This window comes from Zingiber officinale, chromosome 6A (assembly GCF_018446385.1).
Source record: "Zingiber officinale cultivar Zhangliang chromosome 6A, Zo_v1.1, whole genome shotgun sequence".
Taxonomy (NCBI): domain Eukaryota; kingdom Viridiplantae; phylum Streptophyta; class Magnoliopsida; order Zingiberales; family Zingiberaceae; genus Zingiber; species Zingiber officinale.
In genome coordinates this window covers 93,734,552-93,762,315 of record NC_055997.1, presented here as the reverse complement: position 1 = coordinate 93,762,315, position 27,764 = coordinate 93,734,552, and positions in this window count along the sequence as shown.

Sequence of the window (27,764 nt, the reverse complement as noted above, 5' to 3'; positions counted from 1 at the left end):
GCTGCTAACTGAGAATCAGAATATATAAGGACTCGAACCACCCCTATATGCTGAGCGACCTGCAATCCTGCTATCAGGGCTTCATATTCTGCTTTATTGTTGGTAGCTCTGTAATTCAATCTAATGGAGAGTTGAAGTCTATCTTCCCTCGGAGATATAAGAAGAACACCAATTTCGTTGCCTTGTCTAGTTGAAGAGTCATCTACATAATTTTCCAAATGTTTTCTTCCTCAGGGACTTGAACTTCTATGATGAAGTCTACTAGAACTTGTGCCTTGATGGCTGAGCGAGGTTGATATTGAATGTCATATTCCCCAATTTCAGTCGTCCATTTGATTAGCCGACCTGATGCCTCTGGATTGAGTAACACCCGTCCAAGAGTACTGTTGGTTAACACAATAATCTCATGTGCTAAGAAATATGGGCACAACCTTCGAGCAGTCAATATCCGGGCATAAGCTAATTTTTCCAGTGTAGTGTATCTACACTCAGCTCCTTTTAATAAATGGCTAGAAAAGTATACAGGTTGTTGTTCCTTTCCTTCTTGTCTGACTAATACAGAGCCTACAGCGTTTTCATTAGCTGACAAATATACCCAAAGAGTCTCTCCTACTATAGGTTTAGCCAATACAGGGAGAGTAGACAAATAATCTTTCAATTCTTGGAAAGACTTATCACATTCTTCATTCCACTGAAATTTATTGGCCTTTCTAAGTATTTTAAAGAAATGGAAACTACGATCGGCTGACCTAGAAATGAATCTAGACAAGGCTGTAATCCGACCTGTTAGTCTCTGAGCTTCTCTCATGTTGCGCGGTGGCTCCATGTTCTGCAGCGCCTTGACCTTGCTCGGGTTGGCCTCTATCCCTCGTTCGGACACCATATATCCCAGGAACTTTCCCCCTTTCGCGCCGAATAAACATTTGCTCGGATTTAATTTGAGCCCATATTGCCTCAATGTCTTGCAGGTCTCTTCTACATCCCTGCATAGATCAGCAGCTTGAAGAGACTTAATTAAGATGTCATCAATATATACTTCCATATTTCTACCAATCTGCTTCTGGAAGACCTTATTCATAAGCCTCTGATATGTTGCTCCTGTATTTTTTAGTCCGAAAGGCATAACATTATAACAATAAGTACCTTCAGATGTTATAAAACTGACCTTTTCTTGATCTTCTTTAGCTAAGGGAACCTGATGATAGCCCTGATAAGCATCTAGCATAGAGATGTATTCGCATCCAGCAGTGGAGTCTACCAATTGATCGATCCTGGGTAATGGATAATAGTCTTTTGGGCAAGCTCTGTTGAGATCCCGGAAATCAATGCATACTCGTCATTTGTTTCCAGGCTTAGAGACTAACACCACATTAGCTAGCCAGCTTGGAAATTATACTTCCCTGATGTAACCGGCTTCCATAAGTTTAGTTATTTCTTCTTTGATGATCTGGTTTTGTTCTGCGCTAAAACTCCTTTTTCTTTGCATGACCGGGCGGGCATCTGGGAAGACATGCAAGGAATGCTCCATGACTATAGGAGAAACGCCCGAGACTTCTTTGGGCGTCCAGGCAAATACATCATTATTCTTCTTCGGGCATTGCACCAATTCGGCTTTCAGAACAGGATCAAGATCAGCCGCAATATATGTAGTAGCTTCAGGCCGACCGGCCTGGATCTGAACTTCTTCCTTCTCTTCATAAACCAGGACGGGATGCTTCTCTCGAATGGCATTAACCTCCATTCTTTGAATCTTTCTAGAGGTGTTAGCTTCAGTTCGAATTATTTCCACATAACATTTTTGGGCGGTCTTCTGATCATCTCGTACCTCCCCGACTTGGTCATCCACAGGAAATTTAATCTTCTGACAAAAAGTAGAAACGACCGCCCTAAACTCGTTTAAGGTGGGTCGACCCAGTATCACGTTATAAGAGGATGGAGCATCTACTACCATGAAATAAGATCTTCTTGTTCTCATCAGAGGCTCTTCTCCCAGAGATATGGCCAACTTTATTTGGCCTAACGGTTGTACTTCGTTGCCTGTAAATCCATATAGAGGAGTAACAATCTGTTGAAGTTCACTCGGATCAATCCGCAGTTGATCAAAAGCCTTCTTGAATATAATATTGACAGAACTGCTCATGTCTATGAAGGTACGAGCAATGGCGTAGTTGGTTATCACAGCTTTGATGATCAGGGCATCATCATGGGGTATTTCTACCCCCTCGAGATCTCTGGGCCCAAAACTTATTTCAGGACCGGCCGCCCGTTCCATGCTACATCCCACGGCATGAATTTCCAGTCTTCGGGCATGTGCTTTTCTGGCTCTATTAGAATCCCCATCAGTGGGTCCGCTCGCAATCATATTGATATTGCCTCGAGCAGCATTGCTCCTGTTTTCTTCCTGCCGAGTCGTCACAGCTTCAGAAGGTGCTTTCTCTGACACTTGGCTGGTACCGGCCGGGACTGGTATTGCCTCCTGCCGAGGCTCGACCGGGTGATATTCCAGTTTGAGTGGACTTTGCTGCCTGGGGTATTGCTGTCGATAATAGTTCTGCCTCTGATTACGCTCCCTATTAGCTCGTTTATTTCTTAAAACAAAATAGTCTTCAGTATGATGATTGCTAGTTTTATGATAAATGCACCATCTCCTTGGTGCCTCTGGCTATATCTCCACATGTTGTACAGCTTGTGGATGATACTCTGGTTGTCGATGGGGTGGATGAGTTATTCTAGGCCCTCTAGGTGGAGGCATAGGGGTCGGAGCTTTCTCCTTAACCTGGGTAGGAGAAGAGGTAACACCCTCCTTTCTACGAGCAGCTTGAGCTTCTTCCACATTAATGAACTCGGTGGCACGCTCAATCAAGGAATCAAAATTAACAGAAGGATTCCTTACTAAATCTTTAAAAAAATCATTATCATTTAAACTTGGAGAGAAAGCACTAACTAATATTTCAATGGTAGCATTAGGTACATCAATAGCTACCTGATTAAACCTTTTGATGTATGCTCGAATGGACTCTTTAGATGCTTGCTTAATTGAAAATAGGCTCCAAGGAGTCTTATGATACCTTTTGTTGCTGGAAAAATGGTGTAGAAAGACTTTCTTGAAATCCTTAAATTTCCGAATAGACTTTTCTGGCAATCTCTTGAACCAGCGCTGTGCAGCTCCTCCGAGGGTAGTGAGAAACATCCGACACTTCACCCCGTCAGAGAATTGTTGTAATAATGCTACGTTCTCGAATTTCAACAGATGATCTTCTGGATCTGTTGTTCCAGTGTATTCTCCGATCTGAAGATTTTGATACCGCTTAGGAAGCGGATCATCTAGTACACTTTGGGAGAATGGGGAGATGACTTTCTCTGGTGAGCTATCACTAGTTATCATTTTATTCTTACGCTTTTCTCTATCTGGTGCTTCACCAGAGGACTCTTGGAACACGGGCCTCCTGCCCCCTTGATCCATGGGAGTGCGAAGAAAAGCTCGTGGACGCCTTGTTAGAGAAACAGCGGCGGGAGGAAAATACGCATGTTCTTCTTCTTCCATCTCCTTTCCTTTCCGATGCTCGGTAGTCGATATTGCTGGATTATGAGCTATTGGTAGAGTAGCTCCGGTGTGGGCTTGAAGTTGTTGTTGCTGCTGTTGTAAGGCTTTCTGAACGTGAGAGTTGATGAGGAAATCCAAATCCACGTCACTGAGAGTGAGTAGGTTTGATTTTCCGGCTTCTTCCATCCAGTAGTCTCAGATTCAGGTGAAGTTCCCACAGACGGCGCCAAATTTGATCCTGTCTAAGAAGCTGGGCAGGACGGAGATCCGAAAGAAGGAAACCCACCGCTGATAGAGAATAATACCTGTGGAACGCCGATCCGAGAAACCCAAAGCGGATCAGGAAAAAATAGAGTCACCGAAGGTCTTCCTCCACAAAGACTCGATGACGAAGAGGAAATCCAAATCTGAAGAGAAAAAACCCAGATCACAAGCTTCCAAGGCTTCCTGCGCACAAGAGACCGACCAACACTACCGTCAGTGACCTAAGACCGGGGTGGGAATCCCTGGTTAGGCCCTCCGACGCTCAAGTCAGTGATCTCTTCCGGTGTGGAAGAAAGAGGAAGAAGATGAACAGTAGTTGAAAATTAGGGTTATGAGTGTGCGCAATGATGTGAACTTACCTTGCCAACGGAGAGGATTCCCCTTTTTATACCACTTCATATAACCTCCGTAGTCATGAAGTGGACCCCGGTTTGTTAGAGTTTGTTATGAGATGACGTAAGTTGCGTACTTGTGATAAATGACTTTTAAGGAATCTTTTTTGTACCCCAGATGTACCTCATTTGTCGTGTAGCACCTGCAAAATAATCTAGAAGCACATTTCCCGCCGAAATATATAACACCTGTTATGTGGTTACATATTGTAGATATCCTCATTAATTATCTTATTTGAAATATTTATCTCTGTCCTTCCTCATGAGGCTTCTGTCCGCACCCTTCTTTGTTAATTATCCTAACCAGCAATAGGCCATATTTTATCAAGTATTTTTTTAAGGTGTTGGTCGACCTGGCTGATATTAGCCTACCTCCTTTGAGGTATATACATCTTCCTCCTGGGAAGCATATTTCGGTCGATATAGACTTATCTCTTATTGAGGTATGTCCCGGCCAATATTAGCCTACCTCCTTTGGGGTATATAGATCTTCCTCCTGGGAAGCATATTTCGGTCGATATAGACTTATCTCTTATTGAGGTATGTCCCGGCCGATATTAGTCTACCTCCTTTGAGGTATATAGATCTTCCTCCTGGGAAACATATTTCGGTCGATATAAACTTATCTCTTATTGAGGTATGTCCCGACCGATATTAGCCTACCTCCTTTGAGGTATATAGATCTTCCTCCTGGAAAGCATATTTCGGTCGATATAGACTTATCTCTTATTGAGGTATGTCCCGGCCGATATTAGCTTACCTCCTTTGAGGTATATAGATCTTCCTCCTGAGAAGCATATTTCGGTCGATATAGACTTATCTCTTATTGAGGTATGTCCCGACCGATACTAGCCTACCTCCTTTGAGGTATATAGGCCTTCCTCTTGGGAAGCATATTTCGGTCGATATAAACTTATCTCTTATTAAGGTATGCCCCACCAATATTAGCCTACCTCCTTTGAGGTATACGCTAAGTGATATGGATCTTTCCCCCTTAAAGGCACATCTCGGACGATATTAGCCTACCTCCTTCTTGAAGGCGTATCCCAATCAATACTAGCCTTCCTTCTTCGTTCTATCTCCTTTCCCTTCCTCATCGGGGGACCCATGACACCTATCCCATATCACATACAAAGAAAAATAACTAGTATGATGCGGAAGAAAAATACTAGTTATACCTTCTCTTTGTAAGCTAATGACCTCGAGATCTTCTGCTGTATTCCTCATCTCGCCTTGGACATCGTGTGGGCGACGATCCTCCAAGATGAACACCAACCAAAAGAATCCTTCCTCTTTCTCTGAGATTCGGCCACCACTACCACCAAGGAGAAGAGAGCAAAGGGAAAGGGAGAAAGGAGAGGGCCGGCCACCAAGGAATTACCCAAGCAAAAGAATAAGAGTTGTGTCTCATGAAGCCCCCTCACCTCTTCTTTTATATTACTTTCCCAAGGCAAATAAGGAAAAAACTTTTACAAAAATAAAATCATCCAAGAGTTTTTCCTTTTCCCTTTTTATTTTTCCTTTTCTTTCCTCTTGATTGAATTAATCATCAATCAATGGTTGAGATCAATCCTATTTGGTTTAGGATTAAGCTTGGCCGGCCCCTTGCTTGGGTACCAAGTAAGGTGGCCGGCCACCATGTTTTAGGAAAGGAATAATAATTTTTTATAAAATTTTACAAGAGAAAAAACTCTAACAAAATTTTACAAGCTCTCTTTCCTAGAGTTAAAAAAGGAAAGTTTCTAAAAATTAAAACCATGTTTTAAAATTTAAAAACTCTCTTATAAAATTTCCTTTTTTAACATGATGATAGAAAATTTTAATTTTAAAACTTATCTCCCTTTTTTTCTTAAACCATGAGGATGGTTAAAAAAGGAAAGTTTTAAAACTTTTAAAACTCTCTATTAAAACATATGACCTAATTCAAAATAAGGAAAGTTTTAAAAAATTAAAATCTCTCTTTTAAAACTTATAGTTTTCTATAAAGAGAAGATTTTAAAAATTCAAAACACCCCTCCTATTTGAATTAATCTTGGTCGGCCTCTACAAGCTTGGTCACCAAGCTATAGGGTCGGCCCCTCTAAGAGGATGTGGCCGACCATTGCTTGGTCACCAAGCAATGGTCCGACCCCCTTCTTGGACACCAAGAAGAGCCTTACATTTGGATGGACTTGAGGCTATAATGAGGCTACGATAGGGACCTAGAGGAGAAATTGGTTTTGGCCTTCCGATGAGCTTGAGTATCCCGTGCTCGCCCTGAACACACAACTCAAGTTCATCGATAATAACTCATTCCACTAGAGAGTTATTACCGCACTACCGCACCAATCCCAAATTACATTATGGGCTCCTTCTTATCATGAGTGTGTTAGTCTCCCTGTGTTTAAGATTACGAATGTCCACTAATTAAGTAAGTTACTGACAACTCACTTAATTAATATCTAGCTCCAAAAGTAGTACAACTCAACTTTATTGTCATGTCGGACTAGGTCCACCTGCAGGGTTTAACATGACAATCCTTATGAGCTCCTCTTGGGGGCATTCTCAACCTAGATAACTAAGACACAGATTCCTTCTATAATCAACAATACACACTATAAGTAATATCATTTCCCAACTTATCGGGCATATTGATTTATCGAGCTAAACCTCACCCTTTAATAAGTCAAAGAAATAAATATTAAATATATGTGCTTGTTATTATATTAGGATTAAGAGCACACACTTCCATAATAACTAAGGTCTAGTTCTTTTACTAAGTCAGTACAAAAAGAACATACCTAAATGATCCTACTCAATACACTTAAAATGTATCAGTGTAATTTATTAGTCAAGATAAACTAATACTTAATTACACTATGACTCTTCTGATGGTTTGTTCCTTTCCATCTTAGTCGCGAGCAACTGTTTATAATTTATAGAGAACTGACAACATGATCTTCTGAGTGTGACACCACACTCCATGTTATCTACTATATAAATTAATTGAATAAATACATTTAATAAATAAATACAAATATTGACCAATGTGATTCTTTTATTTCAACAAATAAATATTTACAAAAGATAGGCTTTTAGTATACACTCTAACAGCAATGATCTGTAAAATACCGGAAAATAGAGAATAATGATAAGAGAATTTTTTGGAATTTTTAGAAATTTTTCTGGAATTTTTCGGAGATCGTATGGATGAGTTTACGGGGATAAAAACTGGGCCGGGAAAAACCTGTTTTGGCTACCCCATTTAAATGAGAAAATGTTGATTTTCATTTTTTAAATTTTCTTTTCTTTTTCTTTTACTTCCTCCCCGTGCCCCAAATCTCCTCACTGATGCCGTTTCTTCTCCCCTCGCGCACAAACCGCCGGTCGAATTCCCATCTCCCTCGCGCGCATAGCCACACTTCTTCTTCTCCTCTTCTTCCCTCTCCTCCGCCCGAAACCAGGCCGCCGGCGACGAGAGCCACCCTTTCTTCTCCTCTCCTCTGCGTGGCATCGACGCCAACGATGATCATCGACGTCATGCCCTAGCCGACACCCTACAGCCGATGCGACTCACAATCGAACCCTAGCGCCGGTCCCAATCTCCTCTACCAGCCACCGGGGAACCACGTCAGTCGTCGCAACCGAGGTTGTGCCCTAGCTCTCTGCACAATGCCGAGCCCTGGATTTCATTCGCCGGACCTCCCTTCCCTCTGTGCTGCCGAGCTTTATGCTTGATTGATTGTGCCAAGCCGTGCTCTAGCCGGATCTTGGAGGTAAGCAACGTACCGTGTGGGTTGTTGAGATGTTGTGTGATTGATTCATATTTTTCCCTTGTTCACCAGAGGCGTGGATTGTTGAGGTAATCTGGTTGTGGAGTATTCTTCCGGCAACAACCACCTATAGTTGAGAATCGAACAGAAGGGAAGAATTCCAAGAGGTGAGGTTACTGGTACTTGGGTGTTCGGTTGGTGGACAGCATGTTTGATCAGGGCAGAGGTAAATTTTACTAGTGTTTCTTTGCCGACAGCACTCCAACCAGTAATCCTATCGGCTGTGAACTTGAGGTATGATGTAGGAATCTTAATACCTTTTGTAATTGATGTGGTCTATGAATTTAGAATGAAACATGTGGTTGATCATGTTTTAGATTCAGGTGTAATTGGATTTAGGTCTTTGGATTGCTATCTAATGGTTGTTTGGGGTTAAGGTAACTAATCCTAAATGACCATGGGATTTAATTAGGGTGTATTGATTTAGATTGTGCGGATTAGGGTTTTCGCTAATTTAGTCTTGTGGATTTTATTTAGCTATTTAAATTCTTATGAATGTTAGCTAAATAAAAATATATATATTGATTGACACAGGACCTTGACGCGAGACGATATCTCGACGTCAGATTTGGACCGGATACGATCATTTCTTTTTGGAGGCGGGTACTTTTGACTTTATGTCTTTGATATGCATAGTAGTGAAATTTACAAGTAGCAATAATTATGTTCTCTTATTTGTTTCGGTTAATCACTACCCGATTACCTGTTACCTGCTTGATTGATTGTTTGTTTTGCATTTCGTGTTGTTATGTACCTAGTTACACATGCTCATAGGGGTAGTGATATAACCATGTTTCACCATGTTCAGGACCTAGGTTTGATACCTTATTTGATCAGTGTACTTTGATATGATTTGTTCACTATGGTGTACATCATTATATGTCCATAGATTGGTTTAGTATATTACCATGCCTAGTGACATGCACCATTCGCATGGGTAGCGTGATGCAGCGTTTCATTGCACATTGCCAGTTTCATTACTGTTCGGTGCTCCGTTGTGACGCTCATGGGTAGCATGATGCAGCGTGGTAGCACGTCAGTTTGCTCTTCCGGTGCTCCATTGGTCCGCTCAGGGGTAGTGTAACGCAGCGTGTAGCACGTTAGAGATCCCTCCCCGTCATTGTGTACCGGGAGATGAGAGCACTGAGCTCCCCCATTTATGATTTGGGGTAGGAGTATGTGTGTACTCCGACAGCATCCCATCCACTCGGTCACTCATCAGGGGTAGTGATGCAGAGTGCACGGTCCTCACAGCCCTACCCACTCGGTCCCACTTTTATTGTGAGTTGGCTGACTAGCGTCAGGGGTGACCATGGCATTGGCATCATATGCATGATGCATTTATTACTTGTGTTTGTGTTTGCTGTATTTATATGTTTTATATTATTTGGATACCTATGTTTGACATGCATACAGGATTTCTATACCACTCGGACTGTTTGCCCTGATACCCAGGTCCTGGTTAGTACAGTTTCTCTCCTGTTTTACTTCGGTTTGCATTTACCTTTATTTTATCAGGAGACTGTACGCATGATTAGTGTTAGGTGTTATTTCCTTACTTTGCATATCAATTGTACATGCTGAGTGTTGGACTCACCCCGCCTCCATTGTTGTTATATTTCAGGATGATACTGTCAGGAGAGAGTTCTAGTTGCTGGTCCCCTGAAGACCCCGAAGACTTATGGATCTTTTGGTTTTGTTTTGCTTCTTATTTGACCATGTTTACACTTGGTTTTGTTTGATACCTAGATATTGTATGGATTGTCCTTGTTGATGGATTTTTATTCGATATGTTTTACTACATGCCTGCCTGGACGGCAGAAGAGGTGAGTCTGTTGGATTTGTGTTTTATGAGTGTAGTGGAGTAGAAAAAATCAGATTTGAGCTTTACGAGTGTAGTTGAGTAGGGTTGATTTCGAGTCAGAGTATTATTGTTCTGTTTACTTGTTATATTAACTGCGTGTGATGATTATGTATATGTTTGTTTTATTTCTGTTATTATTCTAGCCGCATGTGGCTGAGGTATATGGGATGTAGAAAGTTTCAGATTGTCCGCCGTATAGGGGAGATGTTGCCGAAATTTCTTCGGACAGGGACTCCTCTGGGGCGTGACAATTTAGTGGTATCAGAGCTTAAGTTTTACGATCTTTATTTTCGTATTTTGGGATATTTGGGATAACCTGATACCAATTTAGTTGGTATCAGAGCGCCAAAGTTTGGTGAAACTTGTTTGATTTTCGTGTGTTGGATTTTCGAGATTTATCTGATACCAATTTATTTGGTATCAGAGCAAGTTTACGATACTTGCTATGTGATTTGGATTTTGGTGTGATACCTGCTTTTGGCATTCTGGATATTTTTTTTGTGCTAGCCCAAGTTTGCGAGTCAAACTGGGCATTTTCAGATTTTCGTTATGGTTATGTTTCGGATTTTTCATTTTGGGTTTATATGGATTTCCGATGATTTTCTTGTACGGAATTCCGAAGTCAATTTGGGGACTGGACAGCGATGAAACATCTCCAGACAGCAAATAGGTATGATGTTTAATTTTATAGTTTATGACATGTATTAGCATTCTTTGTTTAGTACATGTCTGGTTGTTGTAACACATATTACATGTGATGGGTTAGCCATTGAGCATATTTGACCTTAATAGAGATCAAAGATTATAGTCTCTGGTGATTTTTCATATCATACCATAAGTAGTTTTAGCTTCTGTTACTACTAGTAGGAGATGAAGGCGCGTATCAGCCTCTGCTATTGTTAGCTGGGTGATGGCTGATACCTACATATTCCGGTTGACTTAGCCAGTAGAGTTTTTATACTCATATCTTTTGGATATTAGGGTACCCGATACGATGAAAAATGGTCATTGGGGAGTTATCATGTTTGATCATTGTTGAGAATGGTTTGAGGTTGAGGGATATTGTGAGATCAGATATTGTGATGTGTTGATTTCTAATGATTTATGAGAGTAAATGTTATGTGGTTGTTTGATGATCTATTAGTGGATAACTGTTTTGATGATCTATTATTTGGGTTGTCGTTGATGGTGACATAGTAAGTGTCATGTATGATATTCACAGGTTTGATGATTATAGTTGGTGATCAGATTATAATCGGGTGCTAGAGAGTTTACGGTTGAGTGTGCCTATGAGATTTTAATAAATCTGGTTAGTTGTGGTTAGTTAATAGGATGATAAAAATTGATATTTGCTTCCTCTAATATTGAACTATGTGAATAAATAATGATTTGATGTTTTGAATGCTAACTAGCTCTCATGGGGAGTAGAGATTTATTCATCTGATAGTATGTGGGCTGATATTTTTGAGGATAAAAATGAGAGTGTCTGATGTTCTTGAATTCTGACTTTTTCTTTTGGGTCGTACACATTAATACATATGATATTATGTGGGTTGGCATTTTCTAGTTTGAGTTGATGTATTTAGTGTTGAATTGACCCATGAACTAATTTAGTTATTTGACAATTTGGTGAATTCCTTTGAACTAGAGCAGGGTTGTTACTGGATGATTAGGATGTTTTATTTTGGGTGTCTATGATTGATGTACTCCTGCTTGATACCTATGCATGATTTTGTTTAGGTATACCCGTAACCTATGAGTGTTGGTAGCATAAGGTTGGTCTCTTTGATTGAGCTAGTATGCTGATTATGCATGTCTATGTTGCATGTATATTATGATTGTTATGTGTTGTAGGAGTCCTGTGGTAGACTGTCCATTTGCAAGTAGTATAGGTATACATGTTCTGTTATGGGTTGTAGGTTCCTTGTGGATCATAGCTATGTAGTTCGGTGTATGTATTTGATTGTATTATTGAAAGTATCTTGTCGATCTAATTTATGTTGTGGGATGTGCACATGAGTTTAGGTATTTTTCTTGATGTATCTTGTCGATTTAATCTGTGTCGTAGTATGTGCGCATGTGTTTGAGTGTCTTAATTGGAAGTATTTTGTCGATTACATCGGTGTTGTGATATGTACATATGGGTTTGATGTGGTATCTGAGGTATTTTTTTTTATTATGTTTGATTTTGAGTGCACCTCGGTTTAGTATGGTTTGTTAGAAGTATTACATTGATTATACTTTTGGCATAGGTGTATATATGCCATGTGAGGTTGTTTGAGGTGTATTATCGATTATACCTATGTTGATATATGCACACGGGTTCGGTAGGTATTGTTGGAGGTATCACACTGATTTATACCTGTGTGTGTGTGTTTGGTGTATAATAATTGGAGGATTATGTTGATCATACATATGTTGTGTGAGCAAGTGTGTCAGGTGTATTGTTGGTAGCAGCATGATTCTACTTATGTTGAATGTAGGATGTAGAGTGTCTGCATTATGTCATTTGTTGGATTACCCTGTCAACCCATATTTTTATCAGTGGGTGACTCACTACGATGTTGATAGATTTGACGATGAGTTTGATTTGATTGCTGGATTGTTATACCTTTGGCTGCCCACAGTGATATGTGGTTGAGTGATCTCGTGCAGCCTCTAGTTGGATAGTTAGGTGCCTTGAACACTTAAGGATCGTTTGTGGTGGAGCGGAGCTCCCACATATTATTGTTGGTTTGTGATAGAGTATTGCCCTTACATATTTCGGATTGTTTGTGGTAGAGCGTTGCTCCCACATATGCGGTATTTGTTGCTCTCACATTGGTGAATTTATTCTTTGGTGATTTATATTATTGGTGATTGGATTTCTGATTTATTGTCAGGGATATTATGGTTAGGAATGTCTTTAGTACGGACATTGTGAGTTCTTGATTTTTACCATTAGAGCTTGCGAAGCTTTAGATGTTTTCAGGGACTCGATGATTTCTGGTATTTCTAGGATGTTTGGATCGGTTTCCATTGTCTTTGTTAACGATGTGGTGATCTATTACGGATCCGAGATAAGTCTTGTACACCATCTTCGCATAGTTCTAGGGATGTTTCGATGGAAACGTCTAGATGTGAAGATCAATAGTGCGTATTTTTGGTTGTCTTCTGTGAGATGCTTGAGACACACGGTCACCAGTAGGAGTATACCGTGGTTCCACAGGAGATCGAGGTTGTTACCGTTGGGAGTAAACGGAGTCTATAGAAGAGGCTCGCAACTTCCTTTGTTTGGCTCGATATTTCCGGAGATGCGTTGAGGGTTTCTCACGGATTGCTATGCTACTTACACGCCTGACCAGGAAAGGTGTGAAGTTCACTTGGACTGAGGATGGCAAGACCAGTTTCTAGGAGTTGAAGCGGAGATTAGTGTCGGCTCCGATTTTTGGTTTTATCTTCTGGAGAGGACAGATATGTCCTTTACACCGACGCATCTATTTAGGGTTTGAGTGCTGTTCTGATGCAGCACGATATGGTAGTCTCCTATGCTTCTCGTCGGTTGAAGGAGCATGAGAAGAACTACCCTGTACATGATCTGGAGCAAGTCACCATTATTTTTGCCATGAAGATTTGGCGACATTATTTATATGGCGTTACATTTGAGATTCTCACTGACCATAAGAGTCTCAAATATCTGTTTACTTAGAAGGAACTTAATCTCCGACAGAGGAGATGGATCGAGTTCCTGAAAGACTACGATTGTACCATTAGCTACCACCCGGGGGAAGCTAATGTGGTTGCCGATGCACTCAGCAGGAAGTCCAGAGGGACTTTGGCTTGCCACCGGACTTCAGTCACGGACTTGATTCAGAGTTTCTCTGAGTTAGACCTTGAGGAGCAGGGATCTACAGAACAGGGTATTCTGGTTACCATGGTTGCTCAGTCGTCGATCAGGACGAGGATCCGAGAGGCACAGGCTGGTGATCAGCATTTGCAGTTCATTAGTAGTCAGATAGCTTCCGGGCAGCAGACCGAGTTTACACGAGACGAGGAGGGTATGTTATACACTGCCGAGGCCGATTATGCGTACCTCTGTCTCATCTGGTCTTACAAGAGTTACTTCAGGAGGCTCATCGCTCTCGATTTGTGATTCACCCAGGCGGGACCCGCATGTATCGAGATTTGAGGCGTTCCTACTGGTGGAATGGTATGAAGGAAGACATCGCGAATTTTGTAGCTAGATGTCTTGTTTGTCAGCAAGTGAAGATAGAGCACTAGAGATCTGCCGGCTTACTTCAGCAGATTCCTAATCCTGAGTGGAAAAGAGAACACATTACTATGAACTTTGTGGTGGGTTTGCCGAGGACACGACGAGGCCGTGACACGATTTGGGTAATCGTTGATCGATTAACCAAATTCGCGCACTCGTTAGCGATCCGGAAGACAAATTTCCTGGATCGATTGGTAGATCTGTTTTGTTGTGAGATCATCAGATCACATGGTGTCCCTTGGACTATTATTTCGGATAGAGACCTCCTGTTCACGTCTCGTTTCTGGCAGAGTCTGCAGCAGACCTTGGGCACGCATCTCTGATTTAGTACAACTTTCCATCCGCAGACAGATGGACAGTAGAGTGGACCATTTAGACTCTAGAGGACTTGTTGAGGTTTTGTGTATTGGATTTTAGGGGCAGTTGGGAGGACCATTTGCCATTGGAGAGTTCGTCTACAACAATGGTTTATATTCAGCTATCCAAAGGCCACCGTTAAAGCGTTGTAAGGTAGGCCTTGTCAGACACCCACCCTATGGATGAGGTTGGGGAGGCCCAGTTGTTGGGACCTCATAGAGCTCAGCATAAGGTAGAGTTGGTCCGTAGTATCAGACGGAGGATGTCAGAGGCGTAGGACCGCCAGAAGGGTTATGCTGACCGGAGTCGAAGACTTTTAGAGTTCTCCATTTGCAACCATGTATTTCTGCGAGTTTCACCCATAAAAGGGGTGAAGAGATTGGCCTCAGAGGTAAGCTAGCCACGATACATTGGACCTTTCCAGATCTCGGAAAGGATTGGAGCGGTAGTTTATTGGTTGGCACCACCACCGTCCATGGCAGGAGTTCACGACGTATGTCATGTATCTATGTTGTGGAGATACATAGCAGACCCAGCTCATGTGTTGTCTGATATACCAGTTTCCCTTCAGCCTGACGCCACCTACGAGAAGGTTCCGGTACGGATTCTGGACCGGAAAGAGCGTCAATTGCGGAACAAGACTATATGGCTGGTTAACGTCGGATGGTAGTATCATTCGGACGAGGAGGCTACTTGGGAGCTCGAGGATACTATCCGAGCTCGATACCCCCATCTTTTCATTTGAGGTATGTGAGTTATTTACCGTTCAGCATTTATACGCTCTACTTGTTGTTAGTATTTGCTGATGAAAGATAACAAAATTTGGGGACCAAATTTTTATTAGTGGGGGAGAATGTAAAATACCGGAAAATAGAGAATAATGATAAGGGAATTTTTCGGAATTTTTAGAAATTTTTCTGAAATTTTTCGGAGATCGTATGGATGAGTTTACAGGGATAAAAACTGGGCCGGGAAAAGCCTGTTTTGGCTACCCCATTTAAATGAGAAAATGTTGATTTTCATTTTTTAAATTTTCTTTTCTTTTTCTTTGACTTCCTCCCCGTGCCCCAAATCTCCTCACCGATGTCGTTTCTTCTCCCCTCGCGCACAAACCGCCGGTCGAATTCCCATCTCCCTTGCACGCACGACCACGCTTCTTCTTCTCCTCTTCTTCCCTCTCCTCCGCCCGAAACCAGGCCGCGGGCGACGAGAGCCACCCTTTCTTCTCCTCTCCTCTGCGTGGCATCGACGCCAACGGTGATCGTCGACGTCGTGCCCTAGCCGACACCCTACAGCCGATGCGACTCACAGTCGAACCCTAGCGCCGGTCCCGATCTCCTCTGCCAGCCACCGGGGAACCACGTCAGTCGTCGCAACCGAGGTTGTGCCCTAGCCTCTCCGCATAACGCCGAGGCCTGGATTTGATTCGCCGGACCTCCCTTCCCTCTGTGCTGCCGCCACCTTCTCCGACTGTAGACCAGTGCCGAGCTTTATGCTTGATTGATTGTGCCAAGCCGTGCTCTAGCCGGATCTTGGAGGTAAGCAACGTACCGTGTGGGTTGTTGAGATGTTGTGTGATTGATTCATATTTTTCCCTTGTTCACCAGAGGCGTGGATTGTTGAGGTAATCTGGTTGTGGAGTATTCTTCCGGCAACAACCACCTATAGTTGAGAATCGAACAGAAGGGAAGAATTTCAAGAGGTGAGGTTACTGGTACTTGGGTGTTCGGTTGGTGGACAGCATGTTTGATCAAGGCAGAGGTAAATTTCAGTAGTGTTTCTTTGCCGGCAGCACTCCAACCAGTAATCCTATCGGCTGTGAACTTGAGGTATGATGTAGGAATCTTAATACCTTTTGTAATTGATGTGGTCTATGAATTTAGAATGAAACATGTGGTTGATCATGTTTTAGATTCAGGTGTAATTGGATTTAGGTCTTTGGATTGCTATCTAATGGTTGTTTGGGGTTAAGATAACTAATCCTAAATGACCATGGGATTTAATTAGGGTGTATTGATTTAGATTGTGCGGATTAGGGTTTTCCCTAATTTAGTCTTGTGGATTTTATTTAGCTATTTAAATTCTTATGAATGTTAGCTAAATAAAAATATATATATTGATTGACACAGGACCTTGACGCGAGACGATATCTCGATGTCAGATTTGGACCAGATACGATCCTTTCTTTTTAGAGGCGGGTACTTTTGACTTTATGTCTTTGATATGCATAGTAGTGAAATTTACAAGTAGCAATAATTATGTTCTCTTATTTGTTTCGGTTAATCACTACCCGATTACCTGTTACCTGCTTGATTGATTGTTTGTTTTGCATTTCGTGTTGTTATGTACCTGGTTACACATGCTCATAGGGGTAGTGATATAACCATGTTTCACCATGTTCAGGACCTAGGTTTGATACCTTATTTGATCAGTGTACTTTGATATGATTTGTTCACTATGGTGTACATCATTATATGTCCATAGATTGGTTTAGTATATTACCATGCTTAGTGACATGCACCATTCGCATGATTGAATGCTGTGTGATAGATTGCTCCATTATTGTCGAGCACATTGCCAGTTTCATTACTGTTCGGTGCTCCGTTGTGACGCTCATGGGTAGCGTGATACAGCGTGGTAGCACGTCAGTTTGCTCTTCCGGTGCTCCGTTGGTCTGCTCAGGGGTAGTGTGACGCAACGTGTAGCACGTTAGAGATCCCTCCCCTTCATAGTGTACCGGGAGATGAGAGCACTGAGCTCCCCCATTTATGATTTGGGGTAGGAGTATGTGTGTACTCCGACAGCATCCCGTCCACTCAGTCACTCATCAGGGGTAGTGATGCAGAGTGCACGGTCCTCACAGCCCTACCCACTCGGTCCCACTTTTGTTGTGAGTTGGCTGACTGGCGTCAGGGGTGACCATGACATTGGCATCATATGTATGATGCATTTATTGCTTGTGTTTATGTTTGCTGCATTTATATGTTGTATATTATTTAGATACCTATGTTTGACATGCATACAGGATTTCTATACCACTCGGACTGTTTGTCCTGATACCCAGGTCATGGTTAGTACAGTTTCTCTCCTGTTTTACTTCGGTTTTCATTTACCTTTATTTTATCAGGAGACTGTACGCATGATTAGTGCTAGGTGTTATTTCCTTACTTTGCATATCAATTGTACCTGCTGAGTGTTGGACTCACCCCGCCTCCATTGTTGTTATATTTCAGGATGATGCTGTCAGGAGAGAGTTCTAGTTGCTGGTCCCCTGAAGACCCCGAAGACTTATGGATCTTTTGGTTTTGTTTTGCTTCTTATTTGACCATGTTTACACTTGGTTTTGTTTGATACCTGGATATTGTATGGATTGTCCTTGTTGATGGATTTTTATTCGATATGTTTTACTACATGCCTGCCTGGACGGCAGAAGAGGTGAGTCTGTTGGATTTGTGTTTTATGAGTGTAGTGGAGTAGAAAAAATCGGATTTGAGCTTTACGAGTGTAGTTGAGTAGGGTTGATTTCGAGTCAGAGTATTATTGTTCTGTTTACTTGTTATATTAACTGCGTGTGATGATTATGTATATGTTTGTTTTATTTCTGTTATTATTCCAACCGCATGTGGCTGAGGTATATGGGACGTAGAAAGTTTCAGATTGTCCGCCGTACAGGGGAGATGCTGCCAAAATTTCTTCGGACAGGGACTCCTCTGGGGCGTGACACGATCTCCGGCAGCAGCCATAGGACTCTCCAGCGACGGAGCAGTGTCTTGGTACTTCTCTTTTCTCTCCCCTCTCACCTCTCAGCCTGTGGTAGCTCACACGTGGCCTCGCTTGGTCACACGGAGCCGTGCATGGGCTCGCTTGGCCGCTGGGGGCCGCACGTGGCCGAGCATCGCCGTGGCTAGCCACGCGTGTTGGTGTATAATTTTTTGATCGATATTCACCCCCTCCCACCCCTCCCCCGCCCCTCTATCAACTTTCATGATCCAACAGCGTGTCCTCGCGGCTGGGCACGCGTCGCCGAGGCTGGCCGCGCACCTGGCTGGCCTTAGCAGCGCGTGGCCGACCCTGGTCGCGCGTGGCAGGCCCTGGACGCGCGTTACCCTGGCAAAGTGGCCAGGCCTAGCTGCAGCTGCCCTCGGTGGCTGTAGCTGTAGATGTCTACTATGGGTTTATATTCCCTAATTTAAATTTTGATTTATTATCGTACGGTATTATCTAAATTTGTAATGTTGTTTGTGTTGATCTTGCTTGGTGTTTGTGATTTATTATCATATGGTACGTTATGATTAATTGTAATAAATCCAATATTTTCATAACAGTTATTGTTAATCTTCCCTGTAGCATCCTTGTACTGATATGTGTTCATTTCTAAATTTTATCATACTAATATTTTATATATATGCGTGTTTCTTCATTTTGATAAAGTGTTCTTTGTTACTTTGTCTTCGATGGTAAGATTTATGTGTATTAGTTTCTAATAGTATTTAAATAAATAAATACAGGTAAAATGCAAAATCAAAGAAGTTGGATGTATAACAAGAATTTGTCCGATCGTTGAGATTTAACTAATGAGTTTATCACTGGCTTGAGGCAATTTTTAAATTTTGCATCTAGTCAAGTTAAGTATATGGATGATAATAAGATAAGGTGTCCGTGTAGAAAGTGTCATAATGGAAAATTTTTAGCCTTCAATAAAGTTGAAGAACATCTTTGTAGATTTAGTTTTACCCCTAATTACTATAATTGGGCATGCCATGGTGAACCGTTCATATATGATGAGGATTATGGATGGAATATCCAAGTCTCTTTTAGTGGGGATCAAAGTTATTATGAACAATTAAATCCATATCAGAAAATGATAATTGATGCAAGAGGTCAGAATTTCATTCCCGAAACATTTGGTGCAAGTTCTAGTTTCCCTCCAACAGTTGAACAATTGTTTACTACTTATACATCACCGTTGGAGGAGTTAGAAGTACCAGGTGTGGATGAAACATATCGCAAATTTCAAGAAGTGTTGAGTGCTGCAGATGAATCATTATGGGCTGATTGTGTAAACTAAATTATCTCTCACCGCAAGACTATTAAATATAAAGACAGATCATAATGTGTTGCAAGATTGCTTTAATGCTTTTGGTCAAGCTTTTGATGACTCATTGCCACGTGATCATATTTTTCTTCCTAATTTTTACAATATGAAAAAACTGGTGAAAGAATCAGGTCTTCCGATGGAAAGAATTGATGTTTGCAGAGATGGTGTTAGAGAGAATCAATGAAAAGTCCATCTTGGTGTTCAAGAGGGGGCCGACCCAAGGCTTGGTGACCAAGCCAAAGGTCGACCACTATCTTCTCTAAAGGGGTCGGCCATAAGTTTTGCAAAGGGGGTCGGCCACATAATTCAAATTATAAGGGTGTTTTGAATTTTTAAAATCTTCTCTTTGTAGGTATCTACAAGTTTTAAAAGAAAGATTTTAAATTATAAAACTTTTCTTATTTGAATTAGGCCACATGGTTTAAAAGAAAGTTTAAAAGTTTTAAAACTTTCCTTTTTTAACCATCCTCATGGTTTTTAAAAAGGGAGTTTTAAGTTTGAAACTTTCCTTTATTGTCACCATGTTAAAAAAGAAAATTTTAAATGAGAAGTTTTAAATTTTAAAATTTGTTTTAAAATAAAGAAAACTTTCCTTTTTTAAACATCCACATTAGGAGATTAAAAGGGAGCTTGTAAAATTTTATAAGAGCTTTCCTTCTTTGCTTATAAAATTTTTACAAAATTTTTATTTCCTTCCTTTCAGGGCCGACCACCCTTGCTTGGTGCCTGAGCAAGGGGTCGGCCAATCAATTTAATCAATCAAAGAGGAGAAAAAGGAATTAAAAAGGAGGAAAGGAAAAACAAGAGGAAGATTTTAATTTTTTGTAAAAATCTTTCCTTGTATGCCTTGGGCAAATATTATAAAAGAAGGGGAGGAGAGGCCTCATGATACATCAATTCTTATTCTCTTACTTGTGCTCCCTCTTGTGGCCGACCCTCTCCCCTTTCCTTTCCCCTTACTCTCTTTTATTTCTTTGTGGTGGTGGTGGCCGGATTTTAGAGAAGGAGGAAGAAGCTTTTGGGTGGTGTTTATCTTGGAGGTTCGTCACCCACACGACACCCAAGAGGAGGCGAGGAATACGGTAGAAGATCACGAGGTTATTAGCATACAAAGAAAAGGTATAACTAGTAATTATTTTTCGCATCATGCTAGTTTTTTCTTTGTATGAATTCCAAACACAAGAGGCATATGATTCTAGAGTTTCGAATTTGTGATTCGAGTTTGTGTTTTTTTTGTTTTTCAAATTTGTGATTCGATTGTTCTTTTTGGTTAAACCTAGAATTATATAAGGAAATTAAATATTAGTTTTCCTTAAAAGGCTTTGTGTAGGCGGTGGTGGATGATCCTATACCCAAGAAGGACTAGCGCCTCACCATGCAGTTCTGGAAGCCAATTTTGAAAATTAATATTTAATTGAATTTATAACATAGGTGGATTTGGATCAATAATGTTAAGTATCATGTGCGATCCAAATCTAAACCATTAAGAACAGATAAGTTAAATTTGGAATCAATAATGTTAAGTTCCGTTTGTGATTCCTAATTTAATTTCTAAAGAACACAATAGGTTGTTTAGGAAAGGTTCGACACTTGTACAAAATTTTTGTACAGTGGAGCCAGTACGATATTCCTAGGACCAACCAACACTTCTATTCCCCTCTCGATCACTATGTACCCAAGGAAGCAGTCACTCTTTGCTCTAAACAGGCACTTGTTTAGATTCAACTTTATTCTATATGCCCTCAGAGTTCAGCAAGTTTCTTCAATATCTGCGCAAAGGTCAACAGCTCAAAGAGATTTTATTAAGATGTCATTAACATATACCTCCATGTTGCGACCAATCTGCCGTTGAAACACCTTGTTCATCAATCTTTCATAAGTGGTGCCGACATTCTTCAGTCCGAACGACATCACATTGTAACAGTATGTCTAGTCGGTTGTAATGAAGTTGAACTTCTCTTAATTTTCACAAGCGAGCAGCACTTGGTGGTAGCCCTAGTACGCGTCGAGTATTCAGATCAGCTCATAGCCTGCCGTGGAGTCCACCATTTGGTCTATTTGGGGCAGAGAATAGAAGTCCTTCGGGCAGACTTTGTTTAAATCGTGAAAGTCAATATAGACTCGCCACTTGTTGCCCGACTTGGAGACTAGCACAACGTTGGCAAGCTAGCTCAAAAATTGCACCTCGCGGATATATGACCGACTTCCAACAATTTCTCTATCTCCGCTCGGATGATTTGATTTTTCTCCAAGTTGAAGTCCCTCTTTCTTTATTTCACTAGTCGAGCGTTCGATCGAATCTAAAGCTCGTGCTGAGTCACATTCGGCGAGATGCCCGGGAGCTCGTGTGTCGACTAGGCTAGCATATCATGGTTTCGCCTAAGACAGGCGACCAACTCCACCTTCTTCTCGACTTTCAGGTCGGCGACGATGAATGTAGTGGCTTCTGACCGGCTAGGATGAATCTGAACTTCCTCCTTCTCATCATAAACCAAATACAGGTAGTTCCTCTATGATTGTGTTCACCTCCAGACGCTGAGTCTTCCAAGTGGCCTTTACCTCTGACTTGACTATCTCGACATAGCACCGCCGAGTAACCAATTGGTCGCCCTTGACTTCGCCTACCACATTGCCCACCAGAAACTTGATCTTCTGACAAAAGATGGACAAAAAGGCACGGAACTCGTTCAGGGCCGGTTGACCCAATATTACTGTTGGTTAGTCCTAGGAAAACGTATCGGTTCCACTGTACAAAAATTTTGTACAAGTGTCGAACCTTTCCTTAAATAACCTATTGTGTTCTTTAGAAGTTAAATTAGGAATCGCAAACGAAACTTAACATCATTGATTCCAAATTTAACTTATCTGTTCTTAATGGGTTAGATTTGAATCGCAAGCGGAACTTAACACTATTGATTCAAATCCACCTATGTTATTAATTCCATTAAATATTAATTTCCAAAATTGACTTCCAGGACTGCATGGCAAGGCACATGACCTTCTTGGATATGGGAGCAACCACCACCGCCTAGACAAAGCTTTTTAAGGAAAGCTAATATTTAATTTCCTTAAATAACTCTAGGTTAACCAAAAAGAACAATCGAATCACAAATTCGAAAACAAAGAAAACACAAACTCGAAAAATAAATTCAAAAAACTAGATCTAATGCCTCTTGTGTTTGGAATTCTTACAAAAAGAAATAACTAGCATGATGCGGAAAATAATTGCTAATTATACCTTCTCTTTGTAAACTAATGACCTCGAGATCTTCTGCCGTATTCCTCGCCTCGCCTTGGACGTCGTGTGGGCGACGATCCTCCAAGATGAACACCACCCAAAGAGCTTTCTTCTTCCTCCTCTAAAATCCGGCCACCACCACTAATTTAGGAAACAAAGAGAGCAAGGGAAGAGGAAGGGGAGAGATCCGGCCATCATGAGAGAGCACAAGCAAGAGACTAGAATTAGATGTCTCCTCCTCCTTCTTCTTCTTCTCCTTCTCCTCCTTCTTATCCGGCCACTTAAAGAAACCACAAGCAATATGTGGCCGGCCCTAGCATGATAAAGAGCTAGGGGTCAGCCCTAAGGAGGAGACTAGAGAGAAGAGAGAAAAAAAACATTAACCCATGAAGCCTCTCCTCCCCTTCTTTTATAATACTTGCTCAAGGCAAATAAGGAAAAACTTTTTACAAAAATTAAAATCTTCCTGATGTTTTTCCTTTTTCCTTTTTATTTTTCCTTTTCTTTCATCTTGATTGAATCAATCACCAATCATAGATTAGTTTTAATTTGATTGGATGATGATTTAATCCTATTGGTCGGCCCCTTGCTTGGGCACCAAGGAAGGGTGGCCAACCCCTATAAGGAAGGAAATATATTTTTTTATATAAAATTTTACAAGAAGAAATCCTCTTATAAAATTTTACAAACTCTCTTTTAATTTCCTAAAGTATGAGTTAAAAAAGGAAAGTTTTAAAAATTAAAACCATGTTTTAAAATTTAAAACTTCTCTTATAAAATTTCTTTTTTTAACATGGTGATAGAAAATTTAAATTTTAAAACTTCTCTTCTTTTTTTTTAAACCATGAGGATGGTTAAAAAGGAAAGTTTTAAAACTTTTAAACTTTCTTTTAAAACATGTGGCCTAATTCAAATAAGGAAAGTTTTTAAATTTAAAATCTCTCTTTTAAAACTTGTAGTTTTCTACAAAAAGAAGATTTTAAAAATTCAAAAACACCCCTCCTTGTTTGAATTATTGTGGCCAACCCTTCCTATGCTTGGACACCAAGCATAGGGCCGACCCTCTTGAGAGGAGATGTGGCCGACCATTTCTTGGTCACCAAGCAATGGACTGACCCCCTTCTTGGTCACCAAGATGGGTCTTTCTTTGGATGGACTTGAGGGTTTAATGAGGCTATGACAGGGACCTAGAGGAGAAATTGGTTTTGGCCTTCCGATGAGCTTGAGTATCCTGTGTTCGCCCCGAACACACAACTCAAGTTCATCGATAATAACTCATTCTACTAGAGAGTTATTATCGCACTACCGCACCAATCCCAAATTACATTATGGGCTCCTTCTTATCATGAGTGTGTTAGTCTCCCTATGTTTAAGATAACGAATGTCCACTAATTAAGTAAGTTACTGACAACTCACTTAATTAATATCTAGCTCCAAGAGTAGTACCACTCAACTTCATTGTCATGTCGGACTAAGTCCACCTGCAGAGTTTAACATGACAATCCTTATGAGCTCCTCTTGGGGACATTCTCAACCTAGATAACTAGGACACAGATTCCTTCTATAATCAACAACGCACACTATAAGTAATATCATTTCCCAACTTATCGGGCTTATTAACTTATCGAGTTAAATCTCACCCATTGATAAGTCAAAGAAATAAATACTAAATATATGTGTTTGTTATTATATTAGGATTAAGAACACACACTTCCATAATAACTAAGGTCTAGTTCTTTTATAAAGTCAGTACAAAAAGAACTTACCTAAAATAGTCCTACTCAATACACTTGGAGTGTATCAATGTAATTTATTAGTTAAGATAAACTAATACTTAATTACACTACGACTACTTCAACGATTTGTTCATTTCCATCTTAGTCGCGAGCAACTGTTTATAATTTATAAAGAACCGACAACATGATCTTCTGTGTGTGACACCACACACCATGTTGTCTACTATATAAATTAATTGAACAAATTACATTTAACAAATAAATGTAGATATTTAACCATTGTGATTCTTTATTTCTAAATAAATATTTATACAAAAGCTAGGCTTTTAGTATACACTCTAACATATTACATTATAGGCGGACGACGCATCAACCACGATGAAGTTTGTGGTCCTTGTCCTCTTGAGAGGTTCCTCTCTAAGCGATATGGCCAGCCGAGCCTAACCTATCGACAATACTTCATTGCATATGAACCCATATAGCGGGGTTGTCATGGGCTGTAACTCGCTTTGGTGGATTTACAACTGGTCGAACGTCTTCTTGAAGATGATATTCACCAAGCTACCTGTATCCACAAAAGTTTAGTGAACGGTATAATTAGCTATTATCGCTCGGATGATTAAAGCGTCATTATGAGGAATCTCTACTCCATCTCGGTCTCGAGGGCCAAAACTGTTCTCTGGTCCCTCGGTCTTCTCTCTGTTGTACCCCACAACATGTATCTCTAGTCGTCGGGCGTGCAACTTCCTTGTCGGTTGGAATCACCGTCGGTTGGCCCTCCGACGATCATTCTGATTTCATCCCGAGTGGCTTTGCTTCGATTTTTCTCATCCCGAGTCGAGGGTCTTGTCCGCTCAGCGACAGCTTGGGAGGGGCTTGCGTTACCCCTCCGTTGAGGCTGACGCTGCTCAGCCGCCATTCTTTCTTCTTCCCGCCGCTCGTATGATCGATGGTGATGATGTCGATCGGGAGATGGTGACCGAAAGTGATATCCCTGAGGAGGCGGTTGACTGGAAATTGGTCTCAAATCGTAGCAATCGTGGGTGTTGTGTGTCGTCGATTGATAGAACGAGCAAAACAATGTCATCCAAGTCCTACCTTTAGCAGCTTTAGGCCGATCTGCTACTATGTGCTGCACGGTATGAGTTCGGGGCTCCTGATGCGGTTGTGCTACACCCGCTCCAAGGCCTTTTGGGGGTTCATGGTTTCTGTCCGACTGTCGTTCGGCGGCAACGGTAGGTTCAGTGGGTACCTTATTCCTTCATGCCGTTTGGGCTTCCTCGACGTTGATGTATTCGCTGGTGTGCCTGAGCAGGTGGTCGAAGTCTTTCGGCAGCCTTCGGATGAGTGAGCGAAAGAACTTGCCCTCGGAAAGCCCTTGCGAGAAGGGCACTTACTAATAAATCTGGAGAGGTTGATGAAATGTCCATGGCTACCTGGTTGAACCTCTTGATATAGGCTCTCATTGCCTCATTAGGCCCTTGCTTCAAAGCAAACAAGTTAACATTCATCTGCTGGTAGTGACGGCTACTGGCAAAATGATGTAGAAATGTCGTTCGAAAGTCTCTGAAGCTGCAGATTGATCCTATCGGCAAGCGCCTAAACCACCACTGTGCCAATCTAGAGAGCATGGTAAGGAAGACAAACACTTCACTTTGTCGGTGCACTGATGGAGTGTGGCCGCGTTATCGAACTTGGTCAGGTGGTCATCTGGATCGATTATTCCATTGTACTCCCCAATCGTCAATGGAGTGTAATGTCAGGGTAGCGGGTTGTTTAGAATCCCCTAAGAAAACTGCCAGTTGATCTATTCGGGAGAATCATTGGTCCTTGGTGCTTTTCCTTTCTGTGCATCCCTCATAGGCGCGTCATCCAAGGAAGACCCTTGATCTCTATCTACCCGACCTTGTTCCTCTGAGGGTGTGTGGAACAATACCCGATGAAAGGGGAACAGCGCATTCGGCGCATCCCCATATGTGTCGGTCAGCTTCTTATTCTTCCCCCGAATAGATATGTTCTCCGCTCATTCTTTATATCCGGCTTGCTGTCCCGCTGTTGACGCCGCGAGTTCATTTATGTGTCGCTTGGCCATCGCCAGTTGTTGTTGCTCCAACATTTTGGCCTCCTAGTCTTGTATTAGCATATCTAACTCCTCCTGCGTCAGTGTCACCATCGTGAGTCATTCAGCGTCCTCCATCTTCACGTCTCATATACAGGCTACATTCCCACAGACGGTGTCAATATGATCCTGTCTGAAAATCGGAAAGAATGTTAGCTGGGGATGTGGCTCATCTATTGACTTCGCGAAGACTTTGCTCTGATCTGCAACATGAAAAACGTCAGTGCCGGACCAGGGAAAGGGTCTCCGGCGTTGGCCCTCCGATGCTTAAGTCAATCACTAGAGTAGTAGAAGAAGGCAAATCAATGTAATAGCAACGAAATCACAAGTGTGAAAAATGAATAACACATACCTCCGTCGATGCATAGATCCCCCTTTATATAGTACCACAGTAGTCGATGTGCATGCTCCTCAAAGCGCGGGCACCTTTTTCCAACCATCCTATGAAAGACATGTCAGAAAGGTATCTCTGACACCATATCTTAACAAGGCATGCAAATCCCTGATATGACCGTAGAAGCTTCCATCATACGATTTACCTGTTGATCATGCCCTGTTGTCAGTGGCATTATCTCCCAAAGGGATATTATAAGATATGGGAGGGACCCCACTGTTTGGCAGAGCAGGGTAGTCGCTTGGCCGGGACTCCCCGCTCGGTCGATCTCAACAACTCTTCTTCGTTACAGTTTGGTTCGACCAATTGTCTCTAACTCGACTGGGCATGAGTTCCGGTCTGTCCGGTACTCGCTTTGTCATTTGTGTGTCATTTGATGTTCTCTCTATATGACCCGTCAGGGAGAGCGATCTACTTCGATAAGCTTTCTGGCCGATCAGACTCTTCAAGCTCGATCGACAAATGAAGTCGACCTCCGATCGACAACTGAAGTTGACCTCTATTCGACTCACTTTTGGTGAGCTTGTTGGTTCTCTGTATTGACCGCCTTGACTTTGATTTCCATATCGGCTGTTATCTCTGTCCTTGACCCGACACTTGGTGGGCCCCCCTTATCATTGCATCAGTTCTAGTTTGCTTGGCACGCTCGGATGATATATGATAATAATGCTCTTTGTTCAGTAACTTCAGGGTT